The 19,492-nt window shown below is 48.9% G+C and overlaps 2 non-coding genes across 2 annotated transcripts; both read right to left on the bottom strand.

The window, feature by feature from the left end:
• Nucleotides 1-444: 444 nt before the first annotated feature.
• Trnat-ugu (transfer RNA threonine (anticodon UGU)) lies at nt 445-516 on the bottom strand. Its single transcript has one exon. It is a non-coding gene; the product is annotated as a tRNA-Thr (tRNA).
• Nucleotides 517-16,487: 15,971 nt separating this feature from the next.
• Nucleotides 16,488-16,559, bottom strand: Trnat-ugu (transfer RNA threonine (anticodon UGU)). The gene has a single exon. It is a non-coding gene; the product is annotated as a tRNA-Thr (tRNA).
• Between the last annotated feature and the right edge of the window lie 2,933 nt (nt 16,560-19,492).

The following is a 19,492-nucleotide window of genomic DNA, read 5'->3' as shown; positions in this document are numbered from 1 at the left end:
CCCGCGGTATAGTCGAGAAGGAGTCGACGCGGAACTAGCTCAATGGTAGAGCACCGCACGCGTTATGCGGAGGTTGTGGGTTCGATTCCCGCTTCCGGAAAAAGCGGCGCATTTTTTCTCGACTTGAAATTTCAATTATTTAGTCCTGCATAAAAAAAGGCACTCATACCTCATTCGGCACTATAAAACACTGTTAAAACGCCAAACAGCACTGGCAATAAGGACTGCAACTTTGATATATGTATATATATATATATATATATATATATATATATATATATATATATATATATATATATATATATATATATACAGAAAGATAGGGCAGCAGTCTACAACGCCAAAGGAGGCATAGGGGTGTGGTTAGGCTCTTTTCTTTTTCACTGTGGTTAATGAAGTAAACATTTTTTTAATATACAGATGAAAGAAAGAAAGAAAAACACGCGCCCAGAGTGGGAACCGAACCCACGCCTTTCGATTACATGTCGAATGCCTTACCAATTCGGCTATCTGGGCGACTGTGTTCTCCTTCACTTTCTGGGCTATTTATATTTACTAGAAGTGTATCTGACGCTTGAGGGTGGTAGCCAGCGCCACTCTGACTAAACGGGGAAAAGGGGACCTTCTATTCAACCCCCGGGGCGTGACTCGAGCGTCTACAGCCTGTCATGAGCGGGTAACTGGCGGGAAGCCCTCTTATGCTACCTAGGCATCAAGGCTGCCAGAACCGAGACCCTCGCTAGGCTTTCGCAGAATAATATAGTAAGGAAATGAGGGGCTCGTTGAGGAAATACAGAAAGATAGGGCAGCAGTCTACAACGCCAAAGGAGGCATAGGGGTGTGGTTAGGCTCTTTTCTTTTTCACTATGGTTAATGAAGTAAACATTTTTTTAATATACAGATGAAAGAAAGAAAGAAAAACACGCGCCCAGAGTGGGGACCGAACCCACGCCTTTCGATTACATGTCGAATGCCTTACCAATTCGGCTATCTGGGCGACTGTGTTCTCCTTCACTTTCTGGGCTATTTATATTTACTAGAAGTGTATCTGACGCTTGAGGGTGGTAGCCAGCGCCACTCTGACTACACGGGGAGAAGGGGACCTTCTTTTCAACCCCCGGGGCGTGACTCGAGCGTCTACAGCCTGTCATGAGCGGGTAACTGGCGGGAAGCCCTCTTATGCTACCTAGGCATCAAGGCTGCCAGAACCGAGACCCTCGCTAGGCTTTCGCAGAATAATATAGTAAGGAAATGAGGGGCTCGTTGAGGAAATACAGAAAGATAGGGCAGCAGTCTACAACGCCAAAGGACACATAGGGGTGTGGTTAGGCTCTTTTCTTTTTCACTATGGTTAATGAAGTAAACATTTTTTTAATATACAGATGAAAGAAAGAAAGAAAAACACGCGCCCAGAGTGGGGACCGAACCCACGCCTTTCGATTACATGTCGAATGCCTTACCAATTCGGCTATCTGGGCGACTGTGTTCTCCTTCACTTTCTGGGCTATTTATATTTACTAGAAGTGTATCTGACGCTTGAGGGTGGTAGCCAGCGCCACTCTGACTACACGGGGAGAAGGGGACCTTCTTTTCAACCCCCGGGGCGTGACTCGAGCGTCTACAGCCTGTCATGAGCGGGTAACTGGCGGGAAGCCCTCTTATGCTACCTAGGCATCAAGGCTGCCAGAACCGAGACCCTCGCTAGGCTTTCGCAGAATAATATAGTAAGGAAATGAGGGGCTCGTTGAGGAAATACAGAAAGATAGGGCAGCAGTCTACAACGCCAAAGGAGGCATAGGGGTGTGGTTAGGCTCTTTTCTTTTTCACTATGGTTAATGAAGTAAACATTTTTTTAATATACAGATGAAAGAAAGAAAGAAAAACACGCGCCCAGAGTGGGGACCGAACCCACGCCTTTCGATTACATGTCGAATGCCTTACCAATTCGGCTATCTGGGCGACTGTGTTCTCCTTCACTTTCTGGGCTATTTATATTTACTAGAAGTGTATCTGACGCTTGAGGGTGGTAGCCAGCGCCACTCTGACTACACGGGGAGAAGGGGACCTTCTTTTCAACCCCCGGGCGTGACTCGAGCGTCTACAGCCTGTCATGAGCGGGTAACTGGCGGGAAGCCCTCTTATGCTACCTAGGCATCAAGGCTGCCAGAACCGAGACCCTCGCTAGGCTTTCGCAGAATAATATAGTAAGGAAATGAGGGGCTCGTTGAGGAAATACAGAAAGATAGGGCAGCAGTCTACAACGCCAAAGGAGGCATAGGGGTGTGGTTAGGCTCTTTTCTTTTTCACTATGGTTAATGAAGTAAACATTTTTTTAATATACAGATGAAAGAAAGAAAGAAAAACACGCGCCCAGAGTGGGGACCGAACCCACGCCTTTCGATTACATGTCGAATGCCTTACCAATTCGGCTATCTGGGCGACTGTGTTCTCCTTCACTTTCTGGGCTATTTATATTTACTAGAAGTGTATCTGACGCTTGAGGGTGGTAGCCAGCGCCACTCTGACTACACGGGGAGAAGGGGACCTTCTTTTCAACCCCCGGGGCGTGACTCGAGCGTCTACAGCCTGTCATGAGCGGGTAACTGGCGGGAAGCCCTCTTATGCTACCTAGGCATCAAGGCTGCCAGAACCGAGACCCTCGCTAGGCTTTCGCAGAATAATATAGTAAGGAAATGAGGGGCTCGTTGAGGAAATACAGAAAGATAGGGCAGCAGTCTACAACGCCAAAGGAGGCATAGGGGTGTGGTTAGGCTCTTTTCTTTTTCACTAAGGTTAATGAAGTAAACATCAGAGTGGCGCTGGCTACCACCCTCAAGCGTCAGATACACTTCTAGTAAATATAAATAGCCCAGAAAGTGAAGGAGAACACAGTCGCCCAGATAGCCGAATTGGTAAGGCATTCGACATGTAATCGAAAGGCGTGGGTTCGGTCCCCACTCTGGGCGCGTGTTTTTCTTTCTTTCTTTCATCTGTATATTAAAAAAATGTTTACTTCATTAACCATAGTGAAAAAGAAAAGAGCCTAACCACACCCCTATGCCTCCTTTGGCGTTGTAGACTGCTGCCCTATCTTTCTGTATTTCCTCAACGAGCCCCTCATTTCCTTACTATATTATTCTGCGAAAGCCTAGCGAGGGTCTCGGTTCTGGCAGCCTTGATGCCTAGGTAGCATAAGAGGGCTTCCCGCCAGTTACCCGCTCATGACAGGCTGTAGACGCTCGAGTCACGCCCCGGGGGTTGAAAAGAAGGTCCCCTTCTCCCCGTGTAGTCAGAGTGGCGCTGGCTACCACCCTCAAGCGTCAGATACACTTCTAGTAAATATAAATAGCCCAGAAAGTGAAGGAGAACACAGTCGCCCAGATAGCCGAATTGGTAAGGCATTCGACATGTAATCGAAAGGCGTGGGTTCGGTCCCCACTCTGGGCGCGTGTTTTTCTTTCTTTCTTTCATCTGTATATTAAAAAAATGTTTACTTCATTAACCATAGTGAAAAAGAAAAGAGCCTAACCACACCCCTATGCCTCCTTTGGCGTTGTAGACTGCTGCCCTATCTTTCTGTATTTCCTCAACGAGCCCCTCATTTCCTTACTATATTATTCTGCGAAAGCCTAGCGAGGGTCTCGGTTCTGGCAGCCTTGATGCCTAGGTAGCATAAGAGGGCTTCCCGCCAGTTACCCGCTCATGACAGGCTGTAGACGCTCGAGTCACGCCCCGGGGGTTGAAAAGAAGGTCCCCTTCTCCCCGTGTAGTCAGAGTGGCGCTGGCTACCACCCTCAAGCGTCAGATACACTTCTAGTAAATATAAATAGCCCAGAAAGTGAAGGAGAACACAGTCGCCCAGATAGCCGAATTGGTAAGGCATTCGACATGTAATCGAAAGGCGTGGGTTCGGTCCCCACTCTGGGCGCGTGTTTTTCTTTCTTTCTTTCATCTGTATATTAAAAAAATGTTTACTTCATTAACCATAGTGAAAAAGAAAAGAGCCTAACCACACCCCTATGCCTCCTTTGGCGTTGTAGACTGCTGCCCTATCTTTCTGTATTTCCTCAACGAGCCCCTCATTTCCTTACTATATATATATATATATATATATACATATATATATATATACATATATATATATATATATATATATATAAATATATATATACATATATTGATTGCGAGAAGGGCTGTCTTTGGTTGCCGTAGCAAATAGTAAAAAATGGGTATAGCTTCTAACAAAACTGTTTATTGGTCGACGTTTCGATTGGATGCCGATATTTCTCATTTCTGAAAGATCGGCATCCGATCGAAACGTCGACCAATAAACAGTTTTGTTAGAAGCTATACCCATATATATATATATATATATATATATATATATATATATATATATATATATATATATATATATATATATATATATATATATATATATATATATATATATATATATATATATATATATTTATATATATATACAAATATATATATATATATATATATATATATATATATATATGTATATATATATATATTCATTTAGTTATTTAAAATACCTTACAGGCCCCTGTTCAGGGCATTGAGTAAGGGGGGTAACAAAGGAAAAAGTTACAGATCAATCATCACAAAATCATGAGTGAAAAAAAATATCATAACAACTTATGCCAAGGTTTGCAATACACGTGCAAGTTCGAAAACGATAACAAGAAAAGGAAAAGTCAATATCATATCGCACACACGTAAACTGCGCACAAACAATGCAAGTATACTGAACGCTAACACGCTAGTAGGTAAACAGGAGAACAACCAAAGATACCCAAATATGCGCAGACGAATTGCACCAATCAGTTTCTGCAGTCTCGAGTATGCACAACGGAAAGATAACAGGAAAAAACGCAGAACAATACTTGCGCACGTAAAGAGACATTGTCGGCATGAAATGTTCGTACTCAGGCACAAAGTGCGACACTGGCAAAAAAAGAGAGAAAGAAAAATAGAAAGCCCAAGCTAAGACAGATTGTTTTGGTCTTCCAGCAGAGAAAAAAAAATTGGAAGATTAAAAAAGGGATACAGCACATGGCAGAAAAAAAAATGCGAAAACAGTGGCAAGACCTCATTGTAAAAAGTGAGTGAGCAGTAATTGACGGAAAGTATTGTTGTCTGATACTGATGCGATGCTGTCTGGAAGATCATTCCACAAACGTATGGCGTGAGGGAGAGCAGATGAGTTGAACGAATCAGTTGAGCCATATAACCGCGTGAAACTGAGGTGATTATGCAACCTACGTAAAGTAACGGAAGGAACATCAAGGTGAAGTGGGGTTTGTCTATTTCTGTATACATATTTGTGAAAGAGGCAGAGAAAGGAAATGTCGCGGCGAGTGCTGAGCGGTTGAAGTGAAAGGTTGTGCTTAATTTGAGTTACGCTGCTGTGGTAGTCATGATTGCGTGAAATGAAACGGGCCGTCCTATTCTGAATCGCTTCTAGCATATTAATTAAGTAGTTGTGGAGAGGGGACCATATAGAAGCGGCAAATTCTAGCTGTGGGCGGACGAAGGTTTGATACGCTAGTTGAGGGGCGTGAGGGGGACAGCTATGTAAATTACGGCGAAGATATCCTAAAGATTTGGAAGCTTTTGCGCTTATGGTGGCAATGTGGCGAGACCAGGAGAGATTGGGAGTGAGATAGATTCCAAGGTACTTATAGAAAGATGCCTGTGAGAGTGGGTGGTTATTGATAGTATAGCGATAGTTAGAAATGTTTTGCTTGCGCGTAAAGGAGATTATTTGGCATTTTTGCTTAATCAGTGACATTAGCCATTTTTTACACCAGTCATTAATTTGATGAAGGTCGTTTTGCAGTGCTAAGTGGTCATCGGGGGAGGATATAGGACGATAAATTATGCAATCGTCTGCAAAAATTCGCATGCCGGATGAAACGTCACTTGGCAGATCATTTATATAGATTAAGAACAATAGAGGGCCGAGAACACACCCTTGTGGTACGCCAGAAGTTACGGGGGAAAGAGAGGAGGGGGAATTGTTAATTACAGTAAACTGCTGTCGAAATAAAAGAAAGTTGCGAAGCCAACATAGGGTTAAAGAGTCCAATCGGAGGGCAGATAATTTAGAAATTAGACGGAAATGCGCTACACGATCGAAGGCTTTGGAAAAATCGAGAAAAATACAGTCAGTCTGAAGGTTATTGTTCATGTTGGAGTGCAATTCTGTTGTTAGTTCTAGCAGCTGCGTTTCGCAAGAGAAACCTTTCCTAAATCCGTGTGTGTTGTGAAAGAAGAACTTATTAGATTCTAAGTGTCGGAAAACATGCGAAGCAATTATATGTTCAAGAATTTTGCAGCAGATACAAGTTAAAGAAATTGGACGGTTACTTTCGGGTGAATGCTTATAATGCTTATGGATATATATATATATATATATATATATATATATATATATATATATATATATATATATGTATATATATATGTATATATATATATATACATATATATATATATATATATATATATATATATATATATATGTATATATATATATATACATATATATATATATATATATATATATATATATATATATATATATAGGGAGCTGTACAACTTTGATGATGGTAGAGAACACACAAGAGAAGAAAAACTTCGAAGAAGGTTTCAGCAAAGAGACTTGCTTTCTTCAGGGCACGCTCTCGCCTGGCTGGCACGCTTTATATAGGGGAAGGTCCCCAGGTGAGAGGGGAGAAGGAAAGAAGGAAGTGAAATTGAGAAAGCGGATTGGATTGGGAGTATGTCGGGGGAGATATTGAGGGGCAAAGAAGGTTGTATAGTTTGAGCCGCGAAAAAGGTCACAGGTGTTACGAATCGGCCAGCGCCGCCGTACTGTCCCGCATCACTCCTCGGCTGTGCGGCGAAGCCCCTGCGTTCTCCTTCGAAAACAGGCGCAACCATGTCGGTGACAAGTTGCGACAAGCCGCGTCAGACGCTTCGCTCTCAGTCCATCAAAACTTCGGCGGCTGGCGGCGTGGCTCGTCTCCATGCTCTTCAAGGACACAGAGGCCCCGTCGATCGCAACGGAGTCCTCCTCTCTCCCCTCTCTCGGACTCAACGTGCCCGAGGCTATGAACAGCTTACGAACTCTGGAAAGAGTGTTGTGCGTGTTCCCACTTGTTCCGTTTGACCGTTATCGCTTTTGGGTATAAATAGAGCTGCCCAAGCGTTGTAACTCAATTCCTGTTAGAGCAGCGAATCGATGTTGTCGCTCTGCTCGAGTCCTGTATTGTAACCTCGCCCGTCGGGGCATTGTTCTTTGGCTTCGGCTCACCTCTCGCTATGAAGTAAACAGTTACGTTAGCTATCAGCTCTGGACGTCTTCCCGGCTGCAGTCGGCCTTCACGGTCGCAACAACTGGTTGGCAGCGGTCGGATGGCAAATTCGTAACACCTGAAGCCAGCGGTGCGAGACCCAACACCACGGACGTCGAGGCGGCTTCGGACTTAGCAGAATTCACGGCGGTCAAGGGTGAGTGCGGGACTTTTCTTCACTGAGTTTTACCAGGCTTCTGAGGATAGCTGGTAGGGCGTGTGTTTTTGTCGCGTGGGTTATTCGCGCAAAACCTTTTTTTGGAGCAGTGGGAAAGCAGTACTGTGGACCGGCCATGAATTTGAAAGCGTTGAAAAAACCGCAGTTGTTGGAGCTTGCAAAAGAGTTGCGCTTGGATGTTACGGACGCGCTGAGAAAGCCAGAGCTGGTACAGGCTATACTCGCTGTTGGGGCTGACGATGAGGAGCTGTCGGAATGCATTGAGCGGATCAATGGCAGGGATACCGCGAAAAGTCAGGCTGCAGAGGCAGAGCTCCAGCGCGAGGAAAGAGAGCGAGTACAGGAGCTTGAGTGGCAGAAAGAGGAACGAGAGCACAAGCTTCAACTTGAGCGAGAAAGACAGGAACACGAGGAAAAGATGCGAGGGTACGACCTCGAACTCGAGCGCCTTTTACGGGAAAGAAAGGATCTCGAGGGAGAGAGACACCAACGGGAGAACAAGAACATAGAGCATGAGATTCAACTCAGGCGGGAAGAAGTGAAGCCTGAGTTAGAATTATTGCTCGAAAAAGACCTCGTTGTCGAGGAAAGAACCGTGCCAGCGCTGCCAGTAGCAGACGCTCGGGAGCGCGAATCGGAAGCGACCGTTGCAGCCCCGCAGCGCGTCAAGGTTGCTGAGAGAGATAACGACGGCGCATTAGCTCAGACTGTCGGCAGAGGCGGCAGAGGGCAGTGCGTGTCCACTGAGTGCGATAATGTGCCGGCGTTTGTTTTGGAGATCTCGGCGGAGTGTTCGGACGGTTCAAATTCGCGGGAGGCCTTGGGAACGGCTGCCGACGTGAACGTGAACACTTCGCGAGATAGCCACGTTTCGCAGGAATGCGTAAACGATGAGGTTACCGAGAGGCGGCACGAGTCCGCTGAAACGGAGGTTGTTGCTTTGGACGGTAGTGCAGAAACGAGCGACGTGGTGGCAAAGCCTGCAGTCGAAGCAGCGAGCGGTTTGCACAGCTCAGTTGGGAGTCATGACGATCTCGCCACTGAGCAAGCCGATTCCGTCCTGCCACCAGCTCCGGTAGCTGACCTCGAGCAACGGCCAGCCGAGCTTGTAGAGATCAAGTGTCGCGGGCGGCTGAGCCGTCTGAGACAGGGCAGCCGGGATGTAGTGTAGTCCTGGCAGTGAGAAAAGAGGACGAGAACACCCTTCAGTCTTCGCGTGCTGAGGCTGCGCCGAAAGCGCGAGGGACGACGAGATAGTGACTGTTGGGAACTATAAGCACTACAAGGTGTCTAAAGAGCACGTCGTGCCCTTGTCACTCCCAGCTGATGCTGCCGTTGATAGGCCAACATCGGCTGAGCTAGTTGAGGTTGCGGTGTCGACTGCGGCTGGGCCGAAGTCGGGAACCGACCAGCCTAGAGAAGAGAACGTGAACGCGTTCCGATGTTCGCTTGCCGAACGCGTTCGCGAAAAGGCGAGCAACGAGGAGAGAGAAAAAACTTCCGCGCGTACTTGTGGCGCGTGTTTCAGTGCGGGCACGCGAAGGGGCAAAGTCGTGAGCTCGCATCGCGCAAAGGGAACGCCGCCTCCAAAAAGGAGTGCGCGCCTCTCCTTTGAACGTTGGAAAATCTCGTTCGCTCTTCCGCGCGCTCGACCTTTGTCGAACAAGACCAGAGGTGTGATTTCACGCGGTCGCAGCAGTCTCTTTCAGAGAACGGGCGCACCTAAATTGCGATACAAGAAGGGGAAAACTCGGAGCAATGATGAGAGCTCAAATCACAGCTCTCAGCGCGAGAAGTGGCTTGTAGTCGCCTGACTTTCTCAATTTCATTATTTTTCCTGACGCAGGTTTCGCCCTTTACGATTACGTTTCTTTTTATGTGGGACATTTCCAATCAAGCGAAATGTCACTTTTCAGGTTTTTCACTTGTCTAAAGTACTGCTGGGCAAAAACATAACTAGTGTAGTTAGTTATTAGCATACTTTTTCACAACTAAAAGCCTGGTAGATCTTGAGTGTTGATTTGTCTTCGCACTTGCCGGCGATGCGGTTGTGTCTTCCTGTGTTGTTCTGTTGCTTGCCTGACCAAGCCAGAGATGTTCTTGGGGAGCCACTACTCGTCCAGTGACCCGGCCGGTGAAGCTCCAGCACAGTGTCGTACAGCCCAGGCCTGGAGTCGAGCGTCTGCCGAGCACTTCACTTCGACAGCATCCCTCCGGACAACGGTTGAAGACCCTTGTCCATCGGGATCTCGGACCCCCGGCGGAGAAGCTGTTACGAATCGGCCAGCGCCGCCGTACTCTCCCGCATCACTCCTCGGCTGTGCGGCGAAGCCCCTGCGTGCTCCTTCGAAAACAGGCGCAACCATGTCGGTGGCAAGTTGGGACAAGCCGCGTCAGACGCTTCGCTCTCAGTCCATCAAAACTTCGGCGGCTGGCGGCGTGGCTCGTCTCCATGCTCTTCAAGGACACAGAGGCCCCGTCGATCGCAACGCAGTCCTCCACTCTCCCCTCTCTCGGACTCAACTGGCCCGAGGCTATGAACAGCTTACGAACTCTGGAAAGAGTGTTGTGCGTGTTCCCACTTGTTCCGTTTGACCGTTATCGCTTTTGGGTATAAATAGAGCTGCCCAAGCGTTGTAACTCAATTCCTGTTAGAGCAGCGAATCGATGTTGTCGCTCTGCTCGAGTCCTGTATTGTAACTCGCCCGTCGGGGCATTGTTCTTTGGCTTCGGCTCACCCCTCGCTATGAAGTAAACAGTTACGTTAGCCTACGGCTTCTGGACTTCTTCGCGGCTGCAACAGCGGCTGGCCGCTCGCATCATACGGGCTACCACTCGTATGTCGGAGGCCACGGAGCTCGGATCGGGTGCCCCCGCCCTGTCGCAACACAGGGAAGTCAGCCGGGGGTTGATATTAGGGGAATTTTTGGAGAGAAAGGAGGAGGGAATATTTGTTGACCCGCAGCGGGGCATACGGAAAGGTTCTCAGAACCGCCGGAAGCAGATCGGGCGGTGAGAGTGGGGTTCTTATCAGAAACTATCTGCAAGCCTCAGGTTAAAAGAAAAGGTAGAGAAGGGGGAAATAACTAGTTTAAGGACAAAAGAAAAAAGATGAAAACAGGGAGGGAAACCACACAAACCCACACAAACAAGAAAGAGCAATAAACCGGCAACTGAAATGCCACGTGTCACCCATGGCAACATTCCTGGAACAGGCCTGTCCTGAAACTGAAAAACGAAAAGATAAAGTTAGAGTGAAGTTAGAGTATATATATATATATATATATATATATATATATATATATATATATATATTGAGGGAGACGTCAAGGGCAGCCGTCACCCAGAAGACACGTCGCAGAGGCAGTGGAACAGCGCGTTTATTCTGAGCGGCAACCCCGAACTCCAGCCCCAGGAATGATGATGAGGATGGGTATGAAGAATAGATGAGGTATGGCATGATGATGATAATTGTACTGGGAAGCAGACGAAGTATACGATGAATTGGCCACGACAGTACAAGGGCCCTTATCCATGTCTCCTTGAAGTGGGCAATAGCGCAACGGACAGATTGGTTCTCACACTTTCCCCCTCGTCGCGGAAGCGACCGCCTGGGAGCAGTTTATGGAGCGCGAGGTGTGAACGGTTTCAGCCGGGACACATGCACGATCTCTGTGCCCCTGTAGCGGCGGTCCGAAGGAGGAGAACAAGGTGCGATGCGATAATTGACGGGCGAGGTTTCTTCCAGGATGGTGTAGGGACCAAGAAATCGATGAAGGAATTTCTCACATAATCCTGGCTTGCGAATTGGCGTCCAAAGCAGTACCTTGTCACCAGGGCGGAACTGGACAGCACGATGCGTGGCGTCATATCGAAGTTTCCGGTCGTTTTGGTAGGCTTCCGTGTGCAGGCGAGCAAGGCGACGGCAATGGGCAAGGCGTGAGACAAACTGCTCGGATAAGGGGCTTGATGTAGACACGGGAGCAGTAAAGAAGGTGGTATCCAGAATAAAAGACGGGTGTCGGCCAAAAACGAGGAAAAATGGCGAATAACCAGTGGTCTTTTGAACAGCGCTGTTGTATACGAATGTAACATATGGGAGAATCGTGTCCCAATTTGAATGGTCGGGTCGAATGTACATCGAAATCATATCAGACAAGGTACGGTGGAAGCGCTCAGTTAGCCCATTTGTCTGCGGGTGGTACGCGGACGTTGTTTTGTGCACAGTATGAGAGGCTCGGAGAACTTCCTCGAGAAGGTTGGACAAAAAAGTCCTGCCGCGATCGCTCAAGAGTACTCGAGGAGCGCCATGACCCAAGAGGATCGAGCGTAAAAAGAAATCGGCGACCTCAGTAGCACAGCCAGAACGAACTAGAGCTGTCTCCGCATACCTTGTGAGGTGGTCTACGGCTGTTACGACCCAGCGATATCCGGCAGTCGTTGCAGGTAGTGGACCGTAGAGGTCACTTCCCACGGTGTCGAACGGTACCGACGGGCAAGGAGGGGGTTGTAGGAGTCCTGAAGGCGCGGAAGTCGAGCATTTGCGCTGCTGGCATGAGCCGCACGACGCAATGTAGCGGGCAACACAGGTGGCAAGGCCAGGCCAAAAAAAGCGGCTCCGGACGCGATCATACGTCTTATGAAAGCCTAGATGCCCAGCTGTGGCATCATCATGTAGGGCTTGCAGTATCGTAGGGCGGAGGGAGCGCGGTGCAACGGGAACCCATCTGTAGCCCGAGGGGTGGTGGTTGGAATGGTGAAGGACTCCATCGAAAAGCCGAAATTGTTGAAGTTGGCGACGGCAGCGGCTGTTCACAGGACGTTTGGTTCCAGTAAGGTAGTCAATCATTCCACGGCAGTAGGGATCGGATTGCTGAAGTGCTGCCAAGTCAGACACGTTGTCAGGCGCTATGTGGCTGACAGGGGCGATGGTAAGTGTCGTGCCACGCGACGTGGTCGCATCTGGAGCTTCGGATGACTGCAGCGGACATCGTGAGAGAGCATCTGCATCAAGGCGCTTCTTTCCGGATTTGTAAACGACTGTAAAGTCATATTCTTGCATTCGAATAATCCAGCGTCCGAGGCGTCCAGTTAGGTTTTTCTGCGACTGCAACCAGCAGAGAGCATGGTGGTCTGTCACCACTGTAAATGAACGGCCGTATAGATATGGGCGGAATTTCTCAACCGCCCAAACAACAGCGAGACACTCCTGCTCGGTAATTGTGTAATTCTTCTCAGTGGGACTGAGAGAGCGGCTGGCGTAAGAAACAACCCTTTCCATGTGTTGGTCATCAGCCTGCAAAAGGACAGCACCAATGCCATGTCCACTGGCGTCAGTATGCAGAACAACCGGTCGGGACTCGTCAAAATGACAGAGTACTGGACCGGAAGTAAGTGCTTGTTTCAACTCTTGGAAGGCCTGTTCACATGCATCAGACCACTCAAAGGGTGTTCCGGAGTTCATCATCTTGTTGAGGGGAGAAGCAATAGCAGAAAAATTCCGGACGAAGCGACGGAAGTACGAGGCCAGACCTAAGAAGCTGCGCAGATTCTTCTGTTGTAACGGGCGTGGAAAGTTGATTACAGCAGCAATTTTTTCAGGATCAGGCCTAATACCATCCTTGCTTACTACGTGTCCCAAAACTTTAATGCTTCGACTAGCGAAGCGGCACTTCTTAGTGTTGAGCTGAAGCCCCGCATTGGAAAGACAGGTGAGAACTTCAACCAGTCGCTTTAGGTGCTCGGCGAAACCTGAAGAAAAGATAACGATGTCGTCGAGATAGCAAAAGCACGTTTTCCACTTGAGAGCGCGGAGGACAGTGTCTATCATTCGTTCAAATGTTGCAGGGGCATTGCAATGCCCAAATGGCAGGACGTTAAATTCATAGAGTCCGTCGGGGGTGGCGAACGCGGTCTTCTCTTTATCGTCCTCATGCATGGGGATCTGCCAGTACCCCGAGCGCAGATCAAGGCTTGAGAAATATTCGGCACCTTGTAAGCAATCTAGGGAGTCATCAATCCGTGGCATCGGGTAAACGTCCTTCCGGGTAATTTTGTTCAATGCGCGATAATCGACGCAAAATCGCACCGATGCGTCTTTTTTCTGCACTAGCACTACCGGGGAAGACCACGGACTAGTTGAAGGCTGAATAATGTTCCGCTGGAGCATTTCGGTGACATTGTCACTGATAACTTTCCTTTCTGCTGAAGACACCCGGTAAGGACGGCGGTGAATAATGCGAGACCCGTCGGTTTCGATACGATGCGCTGCAACCGATGTCTTACCCAGTACGGTAGAATTAGAGTCGAATATAGATTTATGTTTGTTCAGAAGCTGCAGTAACGACTCCGTTTCAGCCGGGGAAAGGTCAGAGCTCATTGTGGCGGTTAGAGCGGGATCAGGAGAGTCGGAATTGAGATTAGTAGTACATGAGACCGCACAGAGAGGGAAAATACAGGCGGGAGTAGAGGCAGCAACAGTAGCAATTGTGGTGCGCCGAGGTAGGACCATTGGCTCATGATTGGTGTTAACTACGATAAGAGCAGCAGTTCCCTTTGAAAAGTGCACGAGACTCGGAGCGATCACCAGCCCTTTGGGAAGGAAGCGAGGAGAGGGAGTGATGAGAACGTCACCATCGCAAAAGTGATTGGAACTAACCGAGATGATTTCCTCACTGACAGGATCAAGGACGTAATGCGCGCTGGCTACTATGCGCTGCTGCGGCGCGTCATCAATAGTTGAATCATCCGTTTCCGTCAGTTTCATGCCTTGGCGGTCACAGGATATAATAGGGGATGCCGACGAGAGGCAGTCCCACCCTAAAATGAGCTGATGGGCGCAATGCGGCAGTACCGCGCACTGTATGTGGTGCCGAATTCCATCGATGAAAACACGCACTGTACAATATCCAGTAGGTTCGAGGACACCTTGGTTCGCGTTACATAAAGAGGGCCCAGTGTACGGAGTTTTCACTTTTCGCAGTTGCAAACATAACTTCTCATCAACCACTGAAATACTGGCTCCTGTGTCCACTAGCGCATCAACAATAATACCTTCTACATCGGCTCTTACAGTGTTCGAGGGTTTGTCTGGAGGAATTGTCGATTTTCCCACTAGTGCAGTTTTCCCTCCAAAAACTGCAGGAGCTAGTTTTCCTGGTGGGTGTTAGTAGCGTGGGTGGCCGGACGGAGGGGGGACAAAGAACGACGGTAGGGTGAAGGCGAGCGCCGGCGTGCAGAACGATGACTGGAAGGCTCGAGTGGCCCTGGAGGCGACGAAGGGCGGCGCGGAGGCGAAACGTGTTCGGTACGCCGATAACCGTAGGAAAACCGGGAATAGTCACGTTCGAACGGGGCGTAGCCTCTTCGCTCCTCTTGCTGACGCCGACGGCAGAACCGAGAAATGTGGCCCCTGATCCCACAATGGTAGCACACTGGGCCATCTCCAGGAAACCGTTGACGGCCCGGTCGCACGGTGGTGTAATAATGCGGGGAAGCAGGGGCTGCGGCAATCGCTGTCACATGGGCTTGCGGCGACAGTGGCTGAACCTGCAAGGGTGGTTTGGCCGCAATCGCAGAGTAGGACGGCGCGTAGACGGTGCCCAAGGGAGGGGTCGTGGGCGAGTAGGTCTGAGAGCAGACGGTGGCAAGAGGAGAACGTGCAGGTGAATATCCCGTCATGGATGTTAGCTCCTCCCTGACAATATCTCGAAGCTCCGGCGCGTTAGTGTGACAATGGTCACGCGACGTGCAGGGCGAGTCCTGTTGCTGCAGTTATTCGCGGATAATCACGCGAATGAGGCTGCGCAGATCCGAGTCCCCGTATTGATGAGAGGCGCAAGCCTCCTGGTGAAGGCGAATAGACTGCAGTTGGTCCAGCCGTTGACAAGTCTTGCGGACATCACTGACGCTTGCAGGATTTTCCACAGCCAGAGCGTTAAAGGCAAACGGAGCGATACCCTTCAATACATGACGCACCTTGTCAGCCTCCGGCATGGTTTCATCCACACGGCGACAAAGAGCGACGACGTCCTCAATGTAGGAGGCGAATGTCTCATCAGGGCGCTGAATGCGAGCGGCAAGCGTTTGTCTGGCTACATCGGCGCGAATGGATGGCGTGCCGAAATTTTTTCGTAGCTCCTGAGTAAAGTTGGTCCAGTCGGTGATCGTGTGTTCGTTGTTACGGAACCACGTCTTGGCCGCCTCGTGTAGGGAGAAGGAGACAATTCGAAGCTTGAATGCGTCATCCCACCGATTGAAGCTGCTGACCCGATTATAGCTATCCAGCCAGTCGTCGACATCCTCACCTCGACGGCCAAAAAAACTTGGCGGATCGCGTTGGTGGCTGGTGATCGTAAACGCAGCAGGCACAGCAGCTGACGACCCGGAGGGGCTGTTCCCGCTCTCGTGCTGCATCATCAGAGGCAAGCGCCTACCGGAACGGAGCTCCAGGTGTGCGACATGGAAAGACAGAGGACGGGACCGAGGTACACCTCCACCACTTGAGGGAGACGTCAAGGGCAGCCGTCAAGCAGAAGACACGTCGCAGAGGCAGTGGAACAGCGCGTTTATTCTGAGCGGCAACCCAGAACTCCAGCCCCAGGAATGATGATGAGGATGGGTATGAAGAATAGATGAGGTATGGCATGATGATGATAATTGTCCTGGGAAACAGACGAAGTATACGATGAATTGGCCACGACAGTACAAGGGCCCTTATCCATGTCTCCTTCAAGTGGGCAATAGCGCAATGGACAGATTGGTTCTCACAATATATATATATATATACAGAAAGCTAGGTCAGCAGTCTACGACGCCAAAGGAGGCATAGGGGTGTGGTTAGGCTCTTTTTTTATTTTTTACTGCGGTTAATGGAGTGAACATTTTTTTTTAAATATACAGAAGAAAGAAAGAAAAACATGCGCCCAGAGTGGGGACCGAACCCACGCCTTTCGATTACATGTCGAATGCCTTACCAATTCGGCCATCTGGGCGACTGTGTTCCCCTTCACTTTCTGGGCTATTTATATTTACTAGAAGTGTATCTGACACTTGAGGGTGGTAGCCAGCGCCACTCTGACTACACGAGGAGAAGGCACCTTCGTTTCAACCCCCGGGGCGTGACTCCAACGTCTACAGCCTGTCATGAGCGGGTAACTGGCGGGAAGCCCTCTTATGCTACCTAGGCATCAAGGCTGCCAGAACCGAGACCCTCGCTAGGCTTTCGCAGAATAATATAGTAAGGAAATGAGGGGCTCGTTGAGGAAATACAGAAAGATAGGTCAGCAGTCTACGACGCCAAAGGAGGCATAGGGGTGTGGTTAGGCTCTTTTTTATTTTTTACTACGGCTAATGGAGTGAACATTTTTTTTTTAAATATACAGAAGAAAGAAAGGAAAACACGCGCCCAGAGTGGGGACCGAACCCACGCCTTGCGATTACATGTCGAATGCCTTACCAATTCGGCTATCTGGGCGACTGTGTTCCCCTTCACTTTCTGGGCTATTTATATTTACTAGAAGTGTATCTGACACTTGAGGGTGGTAGCCAGCGCCACTCTGACTACACGGGGAGAAGGGGACCTTCTTTTCAACCCCCGGGGCTTGACTCCAACGTCTACAGCCTGTCATGAGCGGGTAACTGGCGGGAAGCCCTCTTATGCTACCTAGGCATCAAGGCTGCCAGAACCGAGACCCTCGCTAGGCTTTCGCAGAATAATATAGTAAGGAAATGAGGGGCTCGTTGAGGAAATACAGAAAGATAGGTCAGCAGTCTACGACGCCAAAGGAGGCATAGGGGTGTGGTTAGGCTCTTTTTTTATTTTTTACTACGGTTAATGGAGTGAACATTTTTTTTTTAAATATACAGAAGAAAGAAAGAAAAACACGCGCCCAGAGTGGGGACCGAACCCACGCCTTTCGATTACATGTCGAATGCCTTACCAATTCGGCTATCTGGGCGACTGTGTTCCCCTTCACTTTCTGGGCTATTTATATTTACTAGAAGTGTATCTGACACTTGAGGGTGGTAGCCAGCGCCACTCTGACTACACGGGGAGAAGTGGACCTTCTTTTCAACCCCCGGGGCGTGACTCCAACGTCTACAGCCTGTCATGAGCGGGTAACTGGCGGGAATCCCTCTTATGCTACCTAGGCATCAAGGCTGCCAGAACCGAGACCCTCGCTAGGCTTTCGCAGAATAATATAGTAAGGAAATGAGGGGCTCGTTGAGGAAATACAGAAAGATAGGTCAGCAGTCTGCGACGCCAAAGGAGGCATAGGGGTGTGGTTAGGCTCTTTTTTTATTTTTTACTACGGTTAATGGAGTGAACATTTTTTTAAATATACAGAAGAAAGAAAGAAAAACACGCTCCCAGAGTGGGGACCAAACCCACGCCTTTCGATTACATGTCGAATGCCTTACCAATGCGGCTATCTGGGCGACTGTGTTCCCCTTCACTTTCTGGGCTATTTATATTTACTAGAAGTGTATCTGACAGTTGAGGGTGGTAGCCAGCGCCACTCTGACTACACGGGGAGAAGGGGACCTTCTTTTCAACCCCCGGGGCGTGACTCCAACGTCTACAGCCTGTCATGAGCGGGTAACTGGCGGGAAGCCCTAACCACAAAAAGAGCCCTAACCACAAAAAAAAGAGCCTAACCACACCCCTATGCCTCCTTTGGCGTTGTAGACTGCTGACCTATGTTTCTGTATTTCCTCAACGAGCCCCTCATTTCCTTACTATATTATTCTGCGAAAGCCTAGCGAGGGTCTCGGTTCTGGCAGCCTTGATGCCTAGGTAGCATAAGAGGGCTTCCCGCCAGTTACCCGCTCATGACAGGCTGTAGACGTTGGAGTCACGCCCCGGGGGTTGAAAAGAAGGTCCCCTTCTCCCCGTGTAGTCAGAGTGGCGCTGGCTACCACCCTCAAGTGTCAGATACACTTCTAGTAAATATAAATAGCCCAGAAAGTGAAGGGGAACACAGTTGCCCAGATAGCCTAATTGGTAAGGCATTCGACATGTAATCGAAAGGCGTGGGTTCGGTCCCCACTCTGGGCGCGTGTTTTTCTTTCTTTCTCCTGTATATTTAAAAAAAAATGTTCACTCCATTAACCGTAGTAAAAAATAAAAAAAGAGCCTAACCACACCCCTATGCCTCCTTTGGCGTCGTAGACTGCTGACCTATCTTTCTGTATTTCCTCAACGAGCCCCTCATTTCCTTACTATATTATTCTGCGAAAGCCTTGCGAGGGTCTCGGTTCTGGCAGCCTTGATGCCTAGGTAGCATAAGAGGGCTTCCCGCCAGTTACCCGCTCATGACAGGCTGTAGACGTTGGAGTCACGCCCCGGGGGTTGAAAAGAAGGTCCCCTTCTCCCCGTGTAGTCAGAGTGGCGCTGGCTACCACCCTCAAGCGTCAGATACACTTCTAGTAAATATAAATAGCCCAGAAAGTGAAGGGGAACACAGTCGCCCAGATAGCCGAATTGGTAAGCCATTCGACATGTAATCGAAAGGCGTGGGTTCGGTCCCCACTCTGGGCGCGTGTTTTTCTTTCTTTCTTCTGTATATTTAAAAAAAAAATGTTCACTCCACCCGCATAGGCAACAGCGTGGCACGGGATTCCACCCCCGACCTCACATACACTCACAACATACCACGAGCCACTTGGACACGCCTCGACGAAACCTTAGGCAGTGATCATTATATCATTGAATTCACCATCAATCACACCCGCATTCCTCAAAAAATCGGCCATGCTAAACTCACAGACTGGAAATCCTTTCGTGACTCCCCTCTCCCCACCACAATTGAAGACATTGAAACCTGGATCACCCTTCTGTAGACATGCATCTTCTACATCTGTGGGATGCCCGCCGAGGGCTTATCCGCCGTTGGAAAAACAAAAACACAACAAAAAACTCAAA

Source organism: Haemaphysalis longicornis, unplaced genomic scaffold (genome assembly GCF_048455015.1).
Source record: "Haemaphysalis longicornis isolate Haplotype H1 unplaced genomic scaffold, Haemaphysalis longicornis Haplotype H1 scaffold_11, whole genome shotgun sequence".
In the NCBI taxonomy this organism is placed as follows: domain Eukaryota; kingdom Metazoa; phylum Arthropoda; class Arachnida; order Ixodida; family Ixodidae; genus Haemaphysalis; species Haemaphysalis longicornis.
Note: the sequence above shows the minus strand (reverse complement) of the source record. Positions and strands in the feature narration are given on the sequence as shown.